Source organism: Rattus rattus, chromosome 5 (assembly GCF_011064425.1).
Source record: "Rattus rattus isolate New Zealand chromosome 5, Rrattus_CSIRO_v1, whole genome shotgun sequence".
NCBI lineage: Eukaryota > Metazoa > Chordata > Mammalia > Rodentia > Muridae > Rattus > Rattus rattus.
Window position 1 is genome coordinate 40,656,932 of NC_046158.1, and position 14,869 is coordinate 40,671,800.

The following is a 14,869-nucleotide window of genomic DNA, read 5'->3' on the forward strand; positions in this document are numbered from 1 at the left end:
ATACGCCTGTGGATGACTCAATGTAGCTAATTTTGAATCTGGATGAAAATATGGAAGTTAAAAACTGAATAAATTTGAGACAATGTATCTAATGCATCTAAAATAGCACTTGGACTAGAAGAAACACTACCTAATAATCTGATGGGTTTTCCTGATCCGCATGCTCATTCTTGGCTGTTTTGGCAAGGCACTGATGACCAAACTGTAGAATGGATGGACAGCAACATTTTCCCCACCCACTCACAGAACTGAGAAACAGTATAGGTGACCATCTGTAATAGCAGTCTACTCAGGCAGGGCCTGTCTCAGTTCCTGTAGGAGCCTGGCACTCTCTGTACCTATTCCTCATAGAAACGACTTTGAAGTTTCACGCTCAGAATTTCAGTTTTGCTACATCTTGTTCCCAACTTTTGTTCCAAAAAATCCCCAGCAGCCAGATTTGTTTGAACTTCTTACAACAGCCGAGGAAACAGGAGGCTTTTGTTTCCCATGCTGTCTATACCACAATACCTTTCCCCCAGCCTACCAATCATCGCTCCCTTCTGTTACTGCCCCACTCGAGCAATTCCTAAGTACTCATCTGCCTTCAAGTGCTAACAAGCATCTTGAATGCTTCTTGAAATTAAAATTTGTAACTTGCAGTCTGCTCACTATGTATCTTGAATCCCTAAACACACAGTATTAATGCAGCAAATGACACAACTAAGTTATTAGGAATGGATACCAAAAGGAGTTTGTTCTGCGCATCCATGGCCATCAACAAACAGATAATGTGGGGAAGAGAACAAAAGAATATATGTGTGTGTGTGTGTGTGTGTGTGTGTGTGTGTGTGAGTGTGTGTGTGTGTGTGTGTGTAACCCCCACGGTGTGATACAGTGAAAGACTTGTCAATCCACATGAGCAGAAAAAGCTCAAAGGTTAAACAACTTTGATCTGTACTTTTGTGAGAATAAATTGAACATGAAATGTCCCCCAAAGAATCAAAAAGAACTTTGAGAGCCATTGCTCAGAATTGGGCTTTCAAACCCTTTACCTATCCTATACAAATAAGATGAATATTGGGGGCAGCCATAGTAATTTAAACATAAACATTCATGTATGATAAAATTAGAATGACTTAGTTTTAAAATTTTTAAGCAACTTTCTGAAATAGTAACATGTATTGTGTAGTAGCATTGCATAATGAGTCACATTAAACCAAGGCTTAAACACTCTTCTCTCTCTCTCTCTCTCTCTCTCTCTCTCTCTCTCTCTCTCTCTCTCTCACTCTCTCTCTCTCTCTCTCTCTGTGTCTCTGTCTGTCTGTCTGTCTGTCTCTCTCTCTCACTCTCTCTCTCATACACACACACACACACACACACACACACACTCTTTCAGAAAATATAACTAATTAGCACCATTGAACATTAATTTTTGGCAGAAAACATCCTTCCACTGTAAGGTTCTATTAGAGCAAAAATCCATTTCTCAAAAGCCTGTGTAGAAGGTAGCATCAAAATGTGCAGTGAGGGAACACTCATTCATGGCACACCCTGTAGGATGCAGGTTAGGCAACAGGGATGCTGGCTCAGTTTGAGACATTCCCAGAGGAGCGCCTGCTACTAAGCTTCTGATGACTTTTTGTAACCCACGAATGCATAAAGCAAAAACATCTCGAAAGAAATCAGGAGGAGCTGCAAATTGTTGCCTTTTAATGTCAAATGTAAATTTTAAAATTTAACCAACATTAATGTAATAGCATCAGTTAAACATTTAGTTATGCCTGAAATCTACCTCCACCACTTGGATTCATTTGAATACCCGCTTCAGTGTAACTTTTATTCAATCCCCACAGAGGTGTGAAAATCAGTCACCTGTAAGGCGTGGAAAATAACCATTGCTATTTTTATAGTACATATCTGTATGGCTGAATAAAAATTGTATTAAAGTAAATGAAAGAAAGCTCTAGGGTGATATGTTGGAGCCACGAGGCAAGGGGTGGATATTCTAAGGAGGATGTAGATATTTTTGGCCATGTTTTATTTAGCGCATGCCCTCTGGGCTGAACATATTCCTAGCATAATAATCCCAATGTCGTTGCTGGGCTTTCATGTCAGCAGAGACTTTGAAAGATACTGTATTTTTAGAACTCTTTCATGAAGGCTCCTATTGCCGCCACTAATCTATTAGCCGCTGGATTTTCCAGGAAAAGGCTCTTGAAAATATACTGTAAGCAGTAACACCTTAATAGAGTATACATGGGAGAAAGTGCTGGCTCCTTGGGAACTGGCGATACTCTTTATCTCCATGCCTTAGTCTCTGAACATCTAGGAATGAGTGCTCCACCAGCAGGTGGGAGGACTGGGGAGTAGCTTAGCGGTAGAAAATTTGCCTAGAGGCACTAGTTTGGTTCTTAGCAACTCCAAATAAAATAAAATAACAAGGAATCAGGCATGCATTTAGAAGACTTCCTCAATAAACTAAACTAAACTAAAGATAAATTAAGGCTACCACATCATGGCCAACTTCCAGCTACATCCAGCATTTCCCCTAAGTCACTTCAAAGGGAGCTCAGTTCATGTAATTCTTCACTCTAAGTGTACAGTTTTAACTACTTGGTATCTATACAATAGCAGGGATAGTTTACTGATGCCTCAAAGCCATGCTTCTCCATTGACAGCATAGCTCCAACGTGAGGAAGGATAGAATTTTCAACCTAGAAGTTAGACAGGCAGAGTAAGTTCCGAATGCTTCATATAGCAAACATTTCCTCATTCCTGTAAAAGGAGGTCCGTGCCGCAGAGACCTCACTTCCTACCGCGAAGAAGGTTTACAATAGCTATTACCTTCAAAAGAAAACAGAAAGAAAAACAGGCGAGACTAAAACAGACAAGCCAAAAAATGGTAAAAGCAATAAATACGAATAACTCTGAAAGGGTAAAGAGCTCTAGGCGACAAAAGGAGAGTAGCTCCCCGTCCTCTCTTCCCACCTGCTTTTATCCCTGCTAACACTGTTGTGCATTTAGGGTGTTACACTTCCTCTTCAAAGCTTCACACCGGGGACCCTGTGCTTTGATCAATGCGCACTCGGCTCTGCTGCGCGAGGCTCTTCAGAAGGCACTTTAAATGCTCCCATTTTGTCTAGAGCGTGCCTCTTCCCATCGTATTTTATAGCCTGCAGATCTTTTAGAATTAAGACGCCGACTGTATAATTTTAACGTCAGCTGATCAAAAGCAGATTCCTTTTTCAAGACAGAAAACAATGCTTCTACATTGTTTCCTCCAAAGAGCTAAGCACACACCTGTTGGGGTTCTCTGTGAGAACCGCTCAAGCTATGTTATCGACATTCTCTACAGCTTATCTCTCCCCAGGGGGAGAAAGCCATTTTTCTGGCACCACCAAAGCAGTTCTGAGCATCCTCTGCAACCAGCCACTTAATCTCTCCTCCAGCTTGTCATAAACAGGGAGCTGTCTTCCTGCTGTGCTAGGGAAGAGTGATTGAGGTAAATTATTAATCTAAACTGACAATGGCATAAACTCTTTGGGATTTTGTCCAGGCGTCTCTTAAGCATTCTCAAAATAAAGCACGATGAAGTGATAAATAGTTTAGTATCAAAATGTTCCTGAAGTGGGTTCATTTGTGTTCTCTAGGTCCCAGTGTCTTAAATTAAAGATGTATTTATTCTTATTTTTGTATTTGTGGGTATTTTACCTGCTGGTATGTATCTTTTACAATGGTGCAATACCCAGCAAAAGCAGAAACGAGAGTAGAATCTGCCGGACTGGGAGCTACAAGCAGTTATTGGTTGTGGGTCTTGGGAAGTGAACCTGGATCTTCTGCAAGAGCAGCAAGTGATCTGAACTAGAAATCCATCTCTCCAGATCCAACTGTGGCATTTTCAATTGTAGGCCTGGATGTATTACTAAACGTGATATATGTAAAAATAATGGCAATAGTAAGAGGTCTTTGAATGGCCAATGATGGGATATCATTCAAAGTCAAGAACATAACACATGTGCTGTTTCTGACAGTGCTTGCCTGAGCAGCACGCTGTGCCTCCAGTGCAGCCTTGGTTCTGAACGCATCACCACTGAGAACACTGTTGAACCACGCAGTACCAATGATGGCTACACTTCCCAGCTCCACTCGGATGTAAGACAATTATGGTCATGAGTTGCATGGTGTTTGCACAACCTACAGAATTTTCTGCTTTTATAAAAAGGCGATTGTTTAATGTTTGGAAGATGGTCCTTTAACAGTTCTCAACATCATGCCTCGGTATGTATTCATCAGACTGGATTGCATTGTTACATTATTTAATATGAAACTTTCTTTTTGGGTTGCTGATTTGAGTTTCCTATTGAAAAGTATTTTAAACGAATGTTGGCTTGTGACTGGGGGACATACTGCTGTTTTATACAGCACATGGGGCAGGATTGATGAATACCGAATGGATGAAATCATCCATTATCCTGAGATACATGATATTTGGATTTTATTAAATTCTTTACGTAAAAATGAACAAACACATCTATCTTATTAGTATGCATACTTGAACTCGTCTTTAATGAATGGCTGAAGTTTGTGGATCCCGAAAATTGTTGTAAAACAAATGTATTTGTAATTTATAATTTATAATTTGTAATTTATAATTTCATTTGCACACCCTTTTTAAACACATTCATCTAACATTTCTGAGTTCTAAAGAGATAGCAAGTGTCAAGAGCTGAAGAAGTCCTCTCCTAAATGACATCGACCGTTACTTTATAAGCAAACGCTCAAGTCTTGACCTGCTAGCAAAGTTTTTGATGTTGGCTTTCGGGCATATAATTTATATGGCCAATTTCAAAGGACAAGGGTGACTTAAGATTTAACATTGTGAGTGTCATTTATCCCAGTGGCTCATTGGGTTTGCTCGACCAGGGGTAAGTTACCCCTACTTGATTTAAATGAAGAGGAAAAAGAAAGCACATGGGTTTTTGAAGTGTCAGCCAAGTACTGCGGTAGCAAGATGTAGGTACCTGGCTAGAATCACTCTTGATTTCAGTCATGTAGAGGACAAGATGTGTTTAGACTTGAAACAGCTGCTTCCTAATGTTGGAACAGCAGTTTTACCTGCATGGAGACAGAAGTCATAGGTAGAGTAGTCACTGTGAGAGAGGAAATAGGTGTAAGTGCCTGTTTTAGCTACTGAGATGGAGAGTGACTAAAAGGTGAATTTTGAGACAAGGAAGTGCTAAGAAAATTGCCCTCTGAGCCTGAAAGCATCTGTCAGGCACAGGACATGTCTTGTAGCTGGCAGCTGTGAACAAAATTGATGGTGGTTTGATGCCCGACTTCACTGAAGACTTCCTCTTTATAGAAACAACCAAGGGTAAAAATCACAATGAAGGTGAGTTAAGAAGCAACTTAATAACCACATTTGAAGAGTTCCAGAAAAGCACTCCCCTTAGCTTACTGACTACTAACTACATCAATTATATAGATTACTGAAAGTAGCTACAAATTAAAAAGCTACAGTCTCTGACAACCTGACATGGTTTATGCTAGTGCTTTAATTCTACATGCTTACCGATTTGATGAAAAAGTAATACATTTAGCTTCTCAAATGACACTGAAGAAGGAAAGTCCTGCTAAAATCTAAGGGGTTTGCTCATAGCATGATACAATATACAACATTCATAACCAAAGGACAAAAGTTATTTTGCCAGCTATCCACTCACTGCTGAAGAGCCAAGTGTATTTGCGATTCGAGTCTTAGGTCACACCATCAGGAAATGCCTGGCAGCTGCAGCCCTGGCATCCTGTGCGTAGGCATAAGATGGTCAGATCTTCCCAGAAGTGGGGTTTTCCCTACCATACCTTATAGAGCATAGGCCACTGAATCTCATAGAAGAAAGCTGTTCTAACCCAGTAAAAAGAATATAATGTAGATTAATAACTACTGAAAGTGACTATAAAAACCTTGGCACAAAGAGCAGGGAGGAGGGGAGGGAGAAGATGATACTGTAAGTCAGAAGTCACAAAACATCACCCCTGACATCTGAAATGTTGCCTGAAGTTTCTTAAACAAGTGACTGATTAAACAGACTAGGGCTTTTTAGAAATGCCTATATGGATCTGTGAAGTGGTTCTTATAAACATGAAGGCTATTGCTTTTTCTGCAATGGGACAGATAGTAAGAATTTTAGGCATTCCAGTTGCAAAAATCAGCCTAGCCACAATGGAGGGACAGCAACTCAGGAGAGGATGTATATCAATATGGACTGCTATGTCCCCATGATGCTTTTCTACGGACGTTGCATTCTGAGTTCTACATGATATTTACTCAATACAAAATGCCATTAAAAATGATTTGTTTTAAAATGTTTATACCTAGCTTATACTTGTGAACTATATAGTCAATGAGGGACATTTGACCAGTGGATGAGAATTTGTTGACCCTTAGTTTAAATCTGTAAGGTAGATGAGGTGTGTTTGAAATGCCATGAACAAAGCCACAATTGTGAAATTTTGAAATGCATTGTAATACATAGTACAGAGTTTTCAGTATATTTCTTTAACTTCCTGTCAACCCCATGTACATTATTGGTGAACAGATTACATGGCACCTGGTTCTATAACTGTCTCTGAATTCTTGAATTAGCAAGAGCAACAGCAGCCTCAATGGGTGAACAATGGGTAAATATTCCTGCTTCTTATTCTGATTGGGATATCTTATTCCATTTGGCTAATAGAATGCTAGTGGTGGAAACAAAAGCTGAGACTTGAACCAAGCTTCAGTGTTTATAATGAGTGCTGTTATGCGAACACTGGTGTGAGACTCTGATGGGGATATGTGAATCACAGAGCTTGAACGCCACAGTGCTACACAAGGACATCACAAATCATTTGTGCACAGGGCAGCCAATTCATGTGGAAAACAGTACAGATTCGCAGACGGAAATTGGAAATCCAAATGTAAGCTTTATGTGTGATATTTGCCAACCTAGCTAATCCATGCGTTTCTTTGACATACATGGATGTTTTTAAAGCATTGAAGTTAAGTTTTGTATATGTTTGTTGGATGGCCTTGTCACAGCAAGATGCAACTAATATTTTAGGGTAGATATTTTTCTTGATGATCAACAAAGAGCTAAACTTAGCCATGTTTTGAAATTTATTGGAGAGGGGAAACATACAACTCTATTCTGTAATTCTGAAGAATTTCTTAAAAGAAATCTGTGGAAACTGAAAATGTGGATTTCCTAATCTGCATAGCTATTCATAGGTATATCAAAGAAGAGAATTCTGGTATCTAACTGAACATTTACATCAAAAGGCACATAGAATATAAAAATTATTAGGCAAGCACACTGACTACTAAGAAAAATGCACAAAGCAACAACATAAAGAGACAAGATTATTTACTTTATTGAGATAGAAATTTGTTTATATTTATTACCTTTATAAATATTTTGTTCAAGGCAAACTATATCTACTTATATAAATGATGTCTTGTATAAGGGATTGCAGGTAATTTTAACTATTGGCCTGAGGAATCAATAGAAATATTTTTGACGTTTAATAAATGAAAGTTAATTTTAAATACTGTGTGAAACCAGATCTCATCAAAGCTCTGTAGCCTTCCAAACTCATTTTACTGAGGAGAAAATGTTTAATTGAAAAATGATTTTATTATATATTCTACATCATAAAATGAGATATTTGAAAATGCTATCTTAAAAATTGTTTTATTTATTGCAATTTTATTGTATAAAGAATCAGTCTCCAAATATTATTGAACACAGTATGTATTAGCTTATAATATATTGCTTTGGTATTTACTGTGTTTGGGCTACAGGTTATAAAAAGATAACCCAGATTACCATTATGTAAAAATCATATAGTCATATGGGCTATGAAGTTAGAAGTAGGTTTGTAAATCCACTAGGTCACAAAGATGCTTTAGAAAGAGACAAGAGAGAGAGAGAGAGAGAGTGTGTGTGTGTGTGTGTGTGTGTGTGTGTGTGTGTGTGTGTGTGTGTGTTTGTACTTGCTTTGCAAAACTCGGATTTTTACTAACTATCTTACTCTGAGGAGTACGCATCATCATAATCAAATAGTAAATAACAATTTCCAAGAAACAGTACATGTATGTGTTTGAAAAAAAATCAACCTTCAATTTCGAAAGGGAAAATGAGCACTCTCATACGGATGAAGGGTAGAGGATAGGGCAGATGTGGGACGGGAGGTTGGTGGAGGGGTAACCAGGAAGGGAGATTTCATGGAATGAGGGTTTGGTCGAGGGGTAACTGGTAAGTGGGATATCATTTGAGATATAAATGAATGGAATGATTAATAAAAAATAAAGGTCCAATGGCCTTTACAAGTATCAGTAAATGGAAGAACTGAAGCACTATTGACCAACTACAAGTCAATCTTTCTTTACTCTGTATTTTGACAAAATAAAAGAATATTGAAGTGTACAAGAACTTTTTAAGAGGTTTACTAGTTAAACTAGAGAACCCTGATACTGTGAAATATATTTCTTGATTACCTTATGTACTGATTCTTTTTACATAGGAGCAAGTTAGACTATTCTTACAAAATATATGTTCTAAACAGTAATCCTAGAAACACAAAGGTCAAAAACATGAAAATAATATTCCTCTTTGTGAACAGATTTTGTGATTTTTGAATTGACTGAGAGATAAGAACAAAATTAATAAAATCAAAGATTTAAAAAATGAGCCTTACAATAAATGTGATTCTTAAACAATCTACATGAAACATTTGAAAATTTATATTAAAACAAACATAAAAATCTACAAGAAATGGAAAACTTGATAGACATGCATGATCAATAGAACTAAACACAGAGGAAGAAACAAAATGTGCATTTATACATACACATCTATATGTGCATGTGTGTACACACACACACACACACACACACACACACACACACACACATACACATACACACGGCAAGCCTCCCAAACTTGATCCAAAAAACTTAAAAGAGTTTAGTAAAATTTAATTCAATGAAATTCAATTTATAACTTCTACTTTTATTTTTTTATTTGATTTCTCAATGCTACTGAGACAAGATCTTGCTAGATTTCCCAAGCTGGTTTTAAATTTATAGGTTCAAGAAATTGTCCAGTAATCTCTAAATTGCTGGAGCTGTAATTGTATGCTACCAGGACTGTTTAATTAAACATTCTATTTTGAAGTGATACAGTTTTTCAGGGTCTTATACAAATATTAAATGTTATCTTGTGTACCATTAACCTAGTTTCTCTCCAAAACTAACAACTTGAAAAGCTATGGTACAATATCACAGTCTGGATATTATATTGATACAATCTGGACTCAGTATACTTTCATATCTATAGGATCCCTCATGTTCCTTACAAACACCTCTTCACTCCTATATACACATCTCTCTGTTTCAGTCTGCTTTACGCTCCTACATTTTCTCATTCAAGAATATTGTAGTAATGAAATAATATGGTGCCTAATCTCTTGGGGATTAACTCTTTATTACTCAGTGTAATTAGTCCCTTGGACGTTCATCCAGCTTATTGAAAATTCACAGTTCATTTCATCTTTGCTGATGAGTAGTAGTCTATGTAAAATTCACCACAATGTGCTTACCCGCTTATCCACTGAAGGACATATAAGATGTTTTCAGTCACTGACTACTCTAAATAAGGCTGTCATAAAATTCCAGATGGTTTTATATCGAAACTGTCTTGATTTCTCTAGGAGAAAGGGCTGTAGGAGAACTACTGGCTCATCGTGTATTTACATGGTTAGCCAAAGTGTGAACGGCTTTCTCAATGGATGGTACCATGTTTCTTTCATAGCAACAATATAGGAATGATCCAGCTTCCCTGCATCTTTGTCAATATTTTATGGTTTTCATTTACTTTTACTTGGTCATTCTGAACTCTGTGTGGATACAATGTTCTCTTGGCTAAATTTGTGTTTCTCTAGTGTTTAGTGATATTTAAATAGAGGTACCAATAAGAGGAGTAATGAAATCCTTGACACTGCTTTATAAACAACTAAGATCCTGTTAAATCATACACATAGGATCATATGTATATATATATATATTTGAGAGAGATCATATGTATATATATACATACATATATATACATATACATATATATACACATAGGATCATATGTGTGTGTATATATATATATATATATATATATATATATATTAGAGAGAGAGAGAGAAAGAGAGAGAGAGAAGAAGGGAGAGAGGAATATTTGGAGGGAGAAGGATGTTTCACTGAAAGAGGAAAAAGAGAGATAGAGAGAGAGACAGGTGAACAGACAGACATACAGGCCAACAGGGAGAGGCTTGATATTATGGAAGAATTTTAAAACAGCAACATGGCAGCCCAGGCAAGGGATCACATCCAAAGACATTTTTGATCTGCAAAATCCAGCTGGAATGCATATATGCCCTGGATTACTGCATGATCTGGCTAAAATATAGATACACTCTTAGTAAACACCTTTGATCCCTGACAATGAAGGTAAGGTTTGTAGAAGGATGCAGTCATATGTGAAAGTGACATCTAACTGAGAGGCAGACAAAGTGACAAATCAGAAAGAGTTAACAGAATGAGTCTGAGATAAGATATGCCCAACACACACAAGAAGAGCACAAGAACATTAGAGCATATTGCAAAAGTTAGTATGAGGCCAAGCAGAGCAATTCAGTCTGAAGCTGAGAGAAGTTAGACTGAATCAGTCAACTAGGAAGATATGATTTTAGGGAGTCTAGAAGCTTCCATGCCAGGCCTAGGGAATAGTTAGTATAGAGAAACTCTGGGCTCAGTCTAAACTGTGTACAACTCTCATCTCATCACTTCATCTAAGGAAATAAAAGCAACATTTACATTTACATGATCCAGTCCCCTATGAGAATGTCTTTCAATCTAAATGTGCCAGAATCCACAAATTCATGCATAAATTAAATACACCACTGATTAAAATTACACAAATATTTTTGAGCTTCATAAAATATATCAAAGTTAACAGACTAATAGTAGACAAGAAAATTGTATTGTGGAGCATTAATGTCTAGCAATTTCCCTACAAGACATTTAATATTCCTAGTATGCTTACAAGCAATATATGTAATTTAATCTGAAACATTAATTAAATATTACCATCATATCAGAAAAGGAGAATTTAAAATGCAGGAATCCAAAATCAGATCCAGACATATTTTATACACTTAGTTTTAAAAGCGATTGCTCTCTAATTTCATGATATAAATTTGCTTTTGAGAGAAAAATGCTACAGCCTCATTTAATTACAGGCAAAATAAATTCAGTGCCTTAAATTTTATGGCAAAAATTAATGCACGATGACTGTCCTCACTTTTGCTATAACAATTAATCACTAAAACAGTTTATTTATATTGGGCAATTTCTACTTTTCTGGGTTGTAGTTAAATGATTAAAATTTATGTCCTGACAGTGTAACTCCGACTTTGACTTTCTCCAGCTTTTCTAAACAAGAAATGACTTCTACAGTATCCATATGGATATTTATTGTCTTTTCTATATCAGAAAACAAACTATTTACTTGTTTTTACTGTATTACCAATGCTAGAAAAGGGAATAAGTGAGCAGGAGCCCTCTGACTAAACACAACAGAACCTAAGAAGGATAAGATTACAGAAATTATCCCTGAAGGATAAAAACCTTTAATGAATACTGGAAGCTCTAGAAATCCCAAATATTATTATTTAATTTTAAAATGCTAGACCTTATTCAAGTAGACTCATTATACTATAATTTAACTTTATGATGGTATAATGTATTTTACTAGATTTATTGTTACATAAGGAAACAATACAACTTTTAATCATCCTAATCTGGTGCCCTCAAGGGGTATCTGCCTTTCAAACTCCACCTATAGGGAAATGGGACACTTATTACATCAAGTCTCCTTCTCCAAGGTGGCTTTTGCAGCAACTCCTGATAATTATTTTCAAATCTTGTAAAATTTTAATCTTAATATAATGTGTAATGGATATGTTATATATTCTGTAATGGTTACACTGCATCTAGTTGAGACAGGACCTGGTTTTTAAAGTAAGGAGAAGTCATTTCATGCCCACGGCAGGGAACAGGACACAGACAAAACAGACCTCATAAATATTTCATCAAAAACTGATTTGAGTAGAATCCAATAAGAGTTTCCTTTTCACAAGTTGCCTATCAAGTATCTGTGGAATAAGTGCCAAAACGAGACTGAGATTTATTTTGAATGACACAGTAAAAGAGAAATGAGTTAGATGGAAGAATATACACTTTGTTGTTTCCATTGTGACACATTTGATTTATGTTTAAAATACATCAGTTCGTTTTTCTTACAGGAAAATACACAGAATATAAAATGAAGTATTTATCCCTCCAGGTTCTATGAATCCTGTAATTTCAAGTATTTTTGATCCTGCATCTGTATGCCTTTGGGTAGCATTTTAAAAACAACCAGAAAAGAATTTGGAACCAAGACACCCCAGCTGTGCTAGAATCCAGTGAGTGATCGTTTTCTCTTTGTGGAAGACAGTACAGGGAGATACAAATGCTTGTCCTCGGTTACGTGTGATGGTTGAAGAACCAGATGCTATTTATATTCTTAAATGTTTATTTTAATTTGATTTGTGTATGTGTGGATGTCTTTGAGTGAATGTATGCTCTCTCTCTCTCTCTCTCTCTCTCTCTCTCTCTCTCTCTCTCTCTGTGTGTGTGTGTGTGTGTGTGTGTGTGTGTGTGTGTGTGTCTATCTATGAAGGTTGGAATTGAGTATTGAGTGTTGGAGTCCCAGGAGCTGGGATAAACAATTCCAAGTTGCCTGATGTTGGTGCTAGAAAGGGAACCAAGGTCTTCTAGAAGAACAGAGAATTTTTTTTTTTAACCACCGAACCATCTCTCTAGCTCTATTATGCCTCAGGTTATATTGATGCCAACATGCATGGAAGACTGATCTGTACCATATTTTTCATGCTAACTATGTTTTTATTCGGGGCATTGGTGAAAACTATATATTTCACAGGATGTTGTAAAAATGTCTCACAGAGTGAATATTTATAGTTACTCTTTCAGGAAAACACAGTAAGCTCGCGCAGAGCACGGCAGACTAGTGTGGGGTGTTTTCAGTTACATACATGCAGACTGTAAGCTACAGATTCCTTTTGTTTATTCTTAATGAATGGGATTCCATAAACCCTCGCTTGCATTATGAAAAGGTTGCAACGTGAAACTGCTGAAAGCCAACAAAAAACACAGGTAGAAAAGCCAGGAAGGAAATTATGAGAGGCTTGTTTTAAAGTGGATCCTTGTTCCTTTATTTTCAAGTAACCACAAAACACCTCTAATTCCTTAGGAAGGCTGAAGGCTCCATCACATTTTAGCAAGAAACATTCACTGTGTATTATAGGAGAAATCCCTGTCTATGAAAACAGCAGTTTTAAACAGATGGAGTAAAACCCCTAATTTTTTGCAACTTTGTTTTTAAATAGGAATATGTGGGCTACACAGCAAACACTGAAGCATGACTTCAACCTACTCGAAATCTCAGATTGTTCGCTATTTTCAATCAACGTCGCTAAGTTCAGTTAAAAAAAAACATTCAACAAGCAAACCGATAAGAATGTTAAAATAGGAGAGGTCACTATTATGAGTAACCTGTTTTAGCATACTTTGCTCCAAATGTTAACAGTCTTTGAGCGGTTTCCTGCCTGTTTATGTATAGCACAGCCTTTATCTGTGTATACATTCTATTGCATTCTAAAAAATACCCCAATATGTTAATTGTGGCAGAAAAAACATAAAGTCCTTGATCCTGCTACATCAAGTCTTGTTATCCTGCAAGCAGCTGGAAAGTGGATCTAAACAGAGGTCCTTCATCTTCATTAAGCCAAGCTTTAGCAGGAACCAAGTATTCTCACTTGCATGCTTACCCTGAGTCCAGTGGGATTTGTATCTCTGCAACTATTGTTTCCGGAAATGTCATTCTTTAAATAGCTTTCAGAACGATGACTACGAATTAATGATATTCATAAAAACTATAAACAATTACCACATCTCGGGAAGAGCTTTTAAAACTATTATGAACATATGGACACAAAGTTTGAAACCTAGGAGGTGTAGTTCTCCATCTTCAAATTCTTAAGGTGTCTGAAGTAATATGAATTAAAACAAATGAATCATTATTTAAAATAGAAATGATGACTACTTTTTTTTTACAGAAACAATAAATGCAGAAATATACCCCTTACTAGGGGCCCTATTTACAGTTCTTGGTGGTTTCTAGGGAAGGCTGAATCAGTTTTCTTTAAGGGTATGACTCCTAGTTGATCCACTGTACTCCAGTAGACAATGCCACATCCAAGACAATGTTGGAAGAACAAATTGGATTTAATAGGTTAATTAAAGTAAGAAAGAGATGAGGACACAGAATTAGGAGTAGGAAGGTATCATGGTGGTTAGTAGGGTAAATTGGGCGACTAGGATCACAATGCATTAAACAATGTCAAGGAGGTAAAAAACAATAAAACAATCAATTCCTATTTTGGCTGTTTCTGAAACTGAAGTATAAATGCTGTTATGCGTTCTACAAAGTCCTTATAATCTCGTCCATAAAGCTAGATATGGAATTAAGTGTGCTAAGTCTTGTATGGGATCTCATCACCAAACAATGACGATAACAAAGATAACAGGGGAGATATGTCAAATGAGCGCTCCATTCATGAGCATCTCGTGTTAAACACAACCGTTCTGTAGAGTTTTGTTGTTTTCTCTATAGAATGGATGATTTTAATAAGTCCATATACCAAGAAACTTCTCGTGTTAATATTTGTGTAT

The 14,869-nt window shown here is 36.7% G+C and overlaps 1 protein-coding gene and 1 long non-coding RNA gene across 8 annotated transcripts in view; both read right to left on the bottom strand.

Moving 5' to 3' along the window:
* LOC116901456 overlaps positions 1-796 on the bottom strand; it is a 22,076-nt gene extending 21,280 nt beyond the window's left edge. Inside the window, exon 1 of the long non-coding RNA XR_004387996.1 lies at positions 5-796. This is a non-coding gene — a long non-coding RNA (uncharacterized LOC116901456). The remainder of the gene's footprint in view (positions 1-4) is intronic.
* Kcnh7 (potassium voltage-gated channel subfamily H member 7) overlaps positions 1-14,869 on the bottom strand; it is a 489,779-nt gene that overhangs the window by 374,679 nt on the left and 100,231 nt on the right. The gene's annotated exons all lie outside the window — the stretch shown is intronic.